The sequence below is a fragment of the Balearica regulorum genome, chromosome 1 (assembly GCF_011004875.1).
Source record: "Balearica regulorum gibbericeps isolate bBalReg1 chromosome 1, bBalReg1.pri, whole genome shotgun sequence".
NCBI classification, from domain to species: Eukaryota; Metazoa; Chordata; class Aves; order Gruiformes; family Gruidae; genus Balearica; species Balearica regulorum.
Genome location: NC_046184.1, coordinates 42,308,897 through 42,318,757, shown reverse-complemented (window position 1 = coordinate 42,318,757; position 9,861 = coordinate 42,308,897). Strand labels below are relative to the sequence as shown.

Here is a 9,861-nt window from a genome sequence, read left to right as displayed (position 1 = left end):
TGGAAGCCCCTGCAGATGACCCTCAGCACCATCAGCTGTAGGGTGCTGAAGCTACAGTCAAGCCCAGCCAAGCCCTGCTTGGGTTCAGGTGTGCATGGAGAAGACTGAAAATTGCATTTATGCCACTTCAGTCTCCTCTTCATCTTGGGATCAGCTGGAGATGGCCTTAATCTCAGTGTTGCCAGTGGCACAGACTGTCAGACCGCCCACAGTCGGCCACCGCTATGGAGGTGCTGTGCCATGCAGCTCTGCACGGAGCAGCCCTCGGCGCTGGGTGGGGGCGAGACCATGGGCAGGCTGTGCAGAGCCATGCAGGCTGCCTAAATCTGCTGCCTGGCTTGAGATGGACTTCTGTTTCTTCTTCTCTTGCCAGGTTGGATCAATAGCCCACCAACTGCCTCCTGCTCTGCTTCCCTAGGCTGTGCAGGGCACAGCTGCTTCACCGCCATGGCTGCAGAGCTTTGGGTCCACCTCTGGAGACTGCTCCTGTATCATGCTCAGCATCGGTGGCCCAGCAGATCAGTGCTTCCTATCAGCATCGCCTCCAGGGGCTGCACTGGGCTGGTTTCCACTGCTTGAAACCAGACCTGTTTTTTTCCCTAAGAGTCAGTAGTTCAAAACCCAGTATAAAATGACGGGTAGGGGCAGGGCAGGAAGAGTAGTCTCCAGGGATGTGGATTTTGTCTGCATGCGCAAAGAAGAAAAGCCTTTTGTTCCATTAGTCATCTCGTAATGAAACGTCTGGCTTCCAGAAGCGTCGAGGATGTCGTGATCTCATCAGAGTTGCAAGGTGGGTTTCCCCGAAGACAGTTAATAGGATCAGTTAAAGCTTTTAAACCAGCACCAGCTGGAAAAGTCTTGCCATACAGCAGCTCGCCCGAGTGACGTCAGGTGCCGTGCATGTGTGCACCCAGGGGGTAGGACGGGGAGAGCAAAGACACCACAGCGGCTCACAGGGATGCGATGCACCACTGCTGCCTAAATATATGATACGAATTGCCCCTAACACTAAACAGCCCTTCTGCTCACTCTCAGTCAGCCAAACAGAAAAGGAAATAATTGAATCTGGGTGCAGCTGCTCGGCGGGCTGATGGAGCTGCTCTTTGCGCTGCTCGCGGCCATGGCTGTGTGCAGTGAGCCTTCCTGTGCGTTTCTGATGCGGGTCCTCGGGATCAAAGTCCTGCTGGCTCATTTCTCCTGCTCACGCTGCTCTGGGTGCTGTGTCCTACCTGTAAGCACCAGGCAAGCTTCAGCAGGGACTCCTTTCTGGCATGCCACAGACCACATTTTTCTTATCACTGTTATTGAGCTATTTTCACTAACAGTACTGAGAGCCGCAGCCCGCTGGGTTCATCCTACTCCATAAGACTTCTCTTGCCTCCAGCTGGTGAGGCAGCAGGCCGCCAATCTCCAGGCAGCCCAGTTTTTGGGAACCCAGCACAAGGCTCGAGTGATCGTGGCATGGGGTCCCAGCTGGAAGAGGTGACAGTCCCCCCTTGGGTTTCGGCCATGCCTGCTGCATGGGCTCTGCGACAGGAGGGCTGGGCAGTGCCGTGGTGGGCAATATGTCAGGTGCAGGCTGGTATCAGGCTGACTGGGGGATCTCCAGTGGGATTTGGCAGGTTATTGCGGTTTGGTGCCAACGTGGAGATGCTTGGCAGGTCTGCAGTGAGCTGAGCACACGCAGGCATACCCAAGTGCAATTACAGCATCTAGAGGCAAATGACAAATTTTAAACTGCTCTTTGCAGTTTGGAAAGCCACAAGCTCATAGAAGAGTGTCAGAAGTCTAAGAAGTAACTAAAAGAAAGTAATTAATAAGCATATACAGTCTCATTTGCTGCACTCACACTGGGGGGGCTATAACAGTGCTTTCCCGTGAAATGTCAGTCAGGGGTCAACATCCCTTGAGGAGCAAAGCAATGCTTTAACTTCCCAGTCAGTGATTGCTAGACACTCCTTTGTGATGAAGCATTCTCATTAACTAGAATCAATCCATTGCAGAACTAAATCTGGACGTAACTTGGTGTGTTTGCTCATTACCATTTGGTGATAGTATATAGGTCAGTGGCAACGGACCTGCAGTTAGACAGAAGAGAAATTGGGAGAGAAGAGATCCCCAAAGAAAGAGCCTGTGCTTGTGCCCAGGATAGAAATATGATCCTTTGCTTCAAAGGAAGATGAAATAGGACTTTTAAAGCTTTGCCATCTTCCTGAAGGTTGCCAGTGAGGTACAGATAGGAGAAACAGCAAATGAGGCACAGATAGGGCAGAGGCACACAGCAGTTTGCATCACCTGATAGTCTGGTTGCTGTTTAAAAATGTGGACTTAATGCAGCCAAGTTCAAATCCAGACACCTGAGGAGACAGGGTGCAGAGCATCCTTCTGGGGGGAAGGGCACTGCTTCCTCCCAGGAAACTGCGGCAGACTGGAAAAGAGCTGGAGGCCAGGCTGAACACGAGCTGCTAACCCAGCCTCTGCCAAGTGATTAAAGGCAGGGGAATATTGTGTGGGAGTAAGTAGGATATATTACCTCCATGCTTGGCAGCAGCACACTGGCCAAATGAGTCCATTTCTAGTGTCAGCAATTCAAAGAGGATATTGAAAAATTGGAGGGGATTCAAATAAAAACTACCAGGATGACAAAAAAATGGAAAACATGAAGACGACTGTCATGGTTTAACCTGGCCAGCAGCTAAAACAACCACACAGACGTTCACTCACTCCCGCAGCTCCCAGTGGGATGGGGGACAATCAAAAAGAAAAAAAAAAAAGTAAAACTCATGGGTTCGTTGGTTGAGATAAAGACAGTTGAATAGGACAGAAAATGAAGATGATGTTAATCATGATAACAATAACAACAATAACAACAAAAATAACTATTATTATTATTATTAGCTATATATATATATACACACACAAAAGTGCTGCACAGCACAATTTCTCACCACTTGAAGCTGATGCTCAGCTAGTTCCCGAGCCATGATCCCGCCTCCTGGCTAGCTTCCTCAGTTATATACAGAGCATGACGTCATATGGTATGGAATATCCTTTTGGTCAGTCTGGGTCAGCTGTCCTGGCTGTGTCCCCTCCCAACTTCTTGTGCACCCCCAGCCCGCTTGCTGGTGGTATGAGAAGCAGAAAAGGCCTTGGCTCTGTGTAAGCACTGCTCAGCAATAACAAAAACATCTGTATATTAACAACACTGTTTTCAGCACAAATCCAAACACAGCCTCCTACTAGCTACTATGAAGAAAATTAACTCTATCCCAGCCAAAACCAGCACAAAAACTCAAGGAGAAGAGTCTGTTTATCTTATAAAAAACAAGGCTAACGCAGCCTGTGAATATCTACAGAGGAAATAAAAAATTATTAGCAGATACATCTTCAGCCAAATAGACAAATATATAGCGTCATCCATCAAGAAGAGCCAAAGACAGGAACACTTTAGATTAAAAACAAGGAGCAAATTTCTAACAATAAGAGTAATTAACAATTAACCTAATTAACAACCATGGTAGGCTGCATTTCATTCCTGCTGAAAGAGATGCTCTGGCTCCAACAGGGGTTCACATGAAACTCCGAGGTCCACGATCCACAAAATATCAAACTAAATGATCTCAGTCATGTTTTCTAGATCTGCCTTTCAATCTTGTAACATATTCTGTTTCTAATTCAATATGGGGAAAAGGTTTCATTTCAGTATCTTTAATTTCTACCAAATGCTTTTTGCATTCATCTTCCAGTGTTTTCGATTTCCTGTAATGAAATTTTGGCTGATCTTTAGGTCTGTGTGCATAAACATTGCTGGCAGATAATGGGTAAAGATTTGTTTCACAATCAGGCTGCAATATGCAAAGCTTCGTAGGAGCAGTCCATAACATAGCAAGTAATTATGAAAATAAATGATTAAATTATGAATCTGCTCCTGTGTCCTGAGGGAATTTCAGCTGAAATCCCACCCTTTTTTTTTAAAAAGAACAGTCAGGCATTTTACCAAGGGTTTGCAAAGTGAGGACTGAAAAAACAACTGGTTGAGCCCCATATATAAATGTAACCAACCTATAAACATATTTTATTGTAGTTGTATGTTGCAGATACATAATTTAAAAAAAAAAATGATTGCTGGTTTGTGTGAGATTTTAATTTTTCAGAGCCTTTAACTCCCTTTCTTGCAGTAGCCACATTTTTACAACACTGAAATTTCAACACAGTTTTCCAAAGCTGCAGGATTTCTATGATTCTGTGCTTCTGATCCAGACCGGTACCTGGTACTGCAATGAGCTGAAAGCGGGGTGCCATCAGGAGAAAGAGAGGAGCTAAAAGAGCAAGAGGGGATGACAGTAACAGCTGTGCTGGATACTGGTTTGCCTGCTGGCGCATCAGTCCTGCGAGTGCTGCAAGGGGTGCGCTGTGAAGGTCCCCACGGCTGCGGGAGGGCTGCAGGCACGCAGCAGCTCGCGGAGGCTCGTGACAGCACGTGGCATCAAGGCCTGGTGGCATTTTTTGACGTGACGTGACACCTTGTTTAAATGTGTTGCTTGCTGAAATCTATCTCTCTAACCTGGTTTTGCCTAGCCTTGTACACTGCAAAGTACGTGCCAGGTGGACGTTAAAAGCTACTGAGCTACAGGATTAATATTTTACATTTGTTTTCTGAGGGAGGAAGAGCAGGGCAAGTATCTGAGCTCGGTTATTCTACTGCTCACCACACCTCGTCTGTGCTTTGTGTTTAAGAGAACTAAAATTTCCTTTTTTGAGGGATTTCTGGCTTAGACCATTTGCTGGTTTTAGTATATCATTGTCACCATTTTATTACAATGACATTTTAATAATTATTATTGTAGGTATTACCCAAAGAGTTTACAAGGCCATGGCATGTGGACACATAATACATAGCATTTATATCACCATTCATTTATGATTTGACCATATGCATATGCTAAAGCAATCATAAAAAAGCAGCTGTGTTTAAGGAGATAATGTTGACAAATGCTGCAGGTAAAATCTGAGGAAAGAAGATTTTTATTTGGGTTAGTTCAAGGTGTTGGGTTAGTTTAAGATGTCTGTTCAAATTACTCGTACAACTCACTTTTCTACGCCTGACGTGAGGTAGTCAGAAGCTCTTCCAGTTTCCATTTTTAAATAGCCCGGTATGTGCAGACACAGATTGATAACACAAATCAGGCTGATGAATTGGGGCACTGAACTCGAACACATTTGCTCCCTGAATTTGGACGGTACAGGCTGTCGTGGTTTAACCCCAGGCAGCAACTAAGCACCACGCAGCCGCTCGCTCACTCCCCCCGCAGCGGGATGGGGGAGAGAATCAGAAGGGTGATAGTGAGAAAACACTTGTTTGACCAGTTAACTTTGTCATTTCTTCAAGCAAAGTGAAGAAAGTAGAGGGAAAAATCCAATGCAAAGAGCACAGATTACAGGCTAGACTTTGAGGGCACCGACAAAAGGATTTGTTATTTACAGGGGTTTAGATCCAGTGTTTCAGTGCTATCAACTCCATTATTAAAGTCAAACTTTGTTTTCGGATTTACCATGCACAAACACGCAGTTAATACAAACCCTCTGTGTTTAAATAACAATAATTTGAGGCACCAGTTAGCACAGACAAATTCTACTGAAAAACCTTCAGACTATTTTCCATGTTTGCTTTAGAAATCACCCCAAAGCCTTGGCTCAGACTTGCATTTCTGTTCCTCTGAGAAGCCTCAAACCTCACGTGTTCAAAACACGCACACCCTAAACTCAGAATTTGAGGGAAATTTGCTGCACAGACACGTGGGGGCTGAGATTGAGTCCTCTGCCAGAAAAAGATGAACAAGTTTGGTTTTGTTGGGTGAGTAGCCAGTCCGGTCTGGGTTACTCAGCCCTGTCATATGAAGGCAGACGTGGTTTTGTTGTTGCTTCCGTTTCCTTATTTTTGTTTCTTTTCTTTTTTTTTTTCTTCCTTTTTCACAAAAGGTCCCTCATGTCTACGGCTGTATTTCAAAGCAACACTCCCCACTACAGGTCATCAGTGAGAAAGAGGGAAAGCCACGGCCATCCTGTGAGGAAGGCAGGTAATGACTGGGAGTTCTTCATCAAATGTTCTTTCCCCTGAGATGACTGACACATTGGGGACTTAAAATAAAATAACTAAACCAGACAATTCTGTGCTCTTATAAATTAATAACCGAGCCAATATACTAGTAAACCTTTTCTAGGTCTAATTACTTAAACATTTTTGAGTTTTTAAGACTAAATTAAGGCTAAGATTTGGATGAGCAAGGCTACACAGCAGCATTAACAGGGCTAAGGGCTAAAGTCAATAACTGCCTGTGTTCGTTCTGTAATTCATCGAGTTTTAAATGCTGAGCTCCGCATGAGAAGCTGCTCATATTTCTGAATATGGAACTTGGGGAGGTGTAATTTCATTCTCAGCCTGCCTTCCAGCTGGCCTCCCTGCTTCTGGTCCTGGGGCAGTCAGCAGCCCTTTCAGTGTCCCTGTTACGGCAAGCGGCTTTACGCCGACCGCTTTTATAATCTTCATAATGCGATGATAAGACCCGCTTTGAATTTGAATGTATATGAGTCATTAGTCCAAAGCAAACATGTATTTGGCCGCTTGCATTCGGAAGAAGAAGAAAATGCCGGGATGGGCATTTCCGTAACTGGTTTTTGTATGTTCCAGCCACTGAAATGTGAAAGCAGGAAGAATAGCAGGAGCAAACAAAAATGCTGACCCAAGAAAATCCATTCTGAGAAACTCCTACAGATTAAAAATAGGAGTATTAATGATTGTATTTTTGAGGTATGACTTTGGACAAGACTTTGTTCTGCACACATGCAAGTCACTAAAATTCTTATCAAACTTTCTGCTGGAGACACTGTCATTTGCTGTGAGGGTACCCACAAGAGGTAAGTATTTCAGCCCCTTTAATTCAGCTGTATCTTCCTAAGACTTGTTAATATCTCATTTAGGTTAGATGTATACATGATGAAGGGGGGATTATTTCACCAGGGCTACCACTTACTAAAATGTCCTCTGTGAATCGTGGAAAGTGCATTTAATGCTCCCTGGTGCTTCACAAATTGGTGTAGGAGTATGAGAACCAAAGTAAAGATGCGGTTGAGGTTCTGTGTCCATAAAGATGTGGTTAAGCTGTTAGTAAGAGGGTTATACCTGTTAAAAACAGACAGAATTCAGAAACACGGCTTTGCTCTGTGTTTGTGTTTGTGTTGAAGGAGGCTGAGGTAATTCACAAGGAGGCTTTATTTATCCAGTAATGACTCAAGAAAAAACCCGATCTTTTAATTACACGTCAGTGACAGAAGAGTATGAAAGCACTATTCATGATACCCTGAAGACTGCATGATATCTTGGTGGCAGTTGTTCTGCCCAAACAAAATTATATAAAGGAAACTATTTACATTTTGTCTAAATACAGTCCTCTGAGGATTAATATTTACAGGGGCTATGAGAAAAATTGGTTTCATATCAATGCAGATTATTTAAATGAGAAACTGGATATCATAAATGATCCCAGAAAAAGGCAAGACCAGCAGCCCTGTTTGCTGGGAGAGGGAAATGCGGATGTTGGGAGTCAGCCTGGAAACCTGCCTCTCAGGGCTGGGTTTTAGCTGATGCTGCCCCGGGTGAGGATGCAGATGTGGTATAAGCAAAGGTGGCCAGACCCCGGGGAGATGAGGGACCGTGGCTACCTGAAAGAGGATGATGCTGGAGTTTTTGCAGTTGCTAGTTCAGTAGTGTTGCCTCATTCCTTTGTTTGAGAGAAATTAAGACATTTTGAATGTATATATCTGAAAACCTGCAGCTCAGAATTACTGGCCTGTCTGGCAGGGAGCTGCAGCAGCCCACAGAGATGGGCATTTGTTTTGTAACCGGCAGTTTTGGTCACACACAAAGCTGATTGTCATCATAAGAAAGAGAGGAAAAAAATGATCGGTGTTATCTTTTATGTTCCTTATTAGGTTTGCATCCTGCCCTCTGGGGGTTTTGCACCTTTTTTTGGCAGGACTGGTCCCTGCTGCAGGCAGGGCACTGCTCTACAAGGAAAACAGGGGTGAGCTATTTCGGTCATTTCCCATACTTAAAATGTATAGCTTTGTCGATGTGATTTTTTTTCTAAAGTCAAGGGGAGGGGGATAGAGACAACCACAGCCTTTCAAGGAAGGAAGGCCAGTGGGAATTTTTGGTGTGCTCCCAAGTCATTAATTAATATCAGCTGATGAGTCAGAAAAATGTGGCTGGCTGCTGACTTGTAACGTGTCTTAGTAACAAAACAGGTTCCTGTAGCAGCAGCTCACCATCACTAGTGCAGAGCCAAGCCCTCTGTCGGCCCCAAATCCAAATAAAGGGCTGCCTTTTGCTTCCCGTTTGCTTGTCCGATCTCTTGGTCCCCTACCGACCTCTGCGGGTAGCCTCATGAAAGCAGTGTTTCTACAAACATGCAGCATGCTGTATGTAAATATATATATGTTCAAACTGAATCAATAACGACATTAGATTGTGCCATATTCAGTATGTTTAATAAAATAGTATTCTCCATTTTTAAGACTGTTTGACCCTCAGTGCTGAAAACTGCAGGGGGTTTACAAAGCAGTTTCAGGTCATGCTTGCAGCAAAGCACTCGAGGCAGTTGCTGAAGGCATCCCTTACCCCCTGCATGACGTGCTCCCCAGCAGCCTAGCGCTGCTTCTTACTGCCCAGAGAAGAAAGCAGCTGCACCGGCTGGGATACACTGCTGCAGGGACCCGGCTGCGTCTGCTGCGAGACAGTTTGCTCCTCAGGGTCAGCTGTGAAGGAGCAGAACTAGGGAAAGGCAAAGGCAGATGGCAAATGGGCTGATCCTGCTCTGAGCGGGAGGCTGGGTTACAGCGATGACCTGCTGAGGTCCCTTCCTACCTGAATTAGCCTGTCATCCTCTAACCCACACCAGGACCCCTCAGGATCACGAGTCCTCACACCCACTTGCCTGAGTCAAGCATTTGGCTCTCTGGCTGGTCTCCAGCCTTGGCTTTTGGCCACACATTTGCATCTATATCATCAATTTGTGACTTAGAAATCTGCTTCCCTCCTCTACCAATTCTCGATGTGCTCCAAAAGAGCATTTGAGGTTACAGAAATTATCCAAATCCATGTTTTCTGGTGGATTTTTACAGCTTGAGATCCAGACTTGCTATCTCCTACCAAAGCTGAGAGACAGGATTGTCCTAAGAAACCTTAGGAACATGCAAGAGTCATGCAGGGAGCCTGAGCTGGCAGCCGCTGGCGTATTTGTCCTCTACGCTTTGCTGCCTGAGATACAAACAGTTGTGGCTACCCTCTCCTGACCAGAATAACGCTGTGGTAATGGTGCTGTGAGAGACCAGGCATGAAGGTCCTTGGGATCACAGCAGAGCTCCTGGCCAGCCTGGGGACCAGCGGCATCGCACCCTTCCCTCCGCGGTGGCTGGGAAGCTGCACAGCCTGCTTTGGCAGGATCCACCGTCTGTCTGGTCCAAGCTCTCGCTGCTTGTCCCACATGGTGGTTTCACTTGTCTTCATTCCTCTCTACGTGCTAGAAGTAACACATGAAATCAGGTAGGCAAAACTAGGAGAGACCACATGCACACAGTGTTGAAGGATCTCAGCACTGACAAAAAGCAAAGAGGAGGTCAGCCCCTTCGCGCTCAGGGGCTGGGATCAGAGGAGTACCCACTTCAGGTACAATGCAAGTCCATCACTCGTTCTCTTATATTCAAGTAAAACAAGATGACAACCTCTGCTTTGGCATCACTCCCAGCAGTCACAGTTCAAAAACACACTAGTGTTTGTTTTTCTCGCAAACAGAGGACTGAAAG

At 45.5% G+C, this 9,861-nt stretch overlaps 1 long non-coding RNA gene across 2 annotated transcripts; it reads left to right on the top strand.

The window, feature by feature from the left end:
- The first annotated feature begins 236 nt into the window (after positions 1 to 236).
- LOC142600676 (uncharacterized) lies at positions 237 to 9,249 on the top strand. 2 transcript variants are annotated; one of them, XR_012834259.1, is made up of 3 exons: positions 237 to 790; positions 5,980 to 6,077; positions 7,990 to 9,243. It is a non-coding gene; the product is annotated as an uncharacterized LOC142600676 (long non-coding RNA). The 2 variants fall into 2 exon arrangements; XR_012834260.1 differs by lacking the exon at positions 237 to 790 and having other exon boundaries at positions 5,913 to 6,077; positions 7,990 to 8,081; positions 9,181 to 9,249.
- The last annotated feature ends 612 nt before the right edge of the window (positions 9,250 to 9,861 follow it).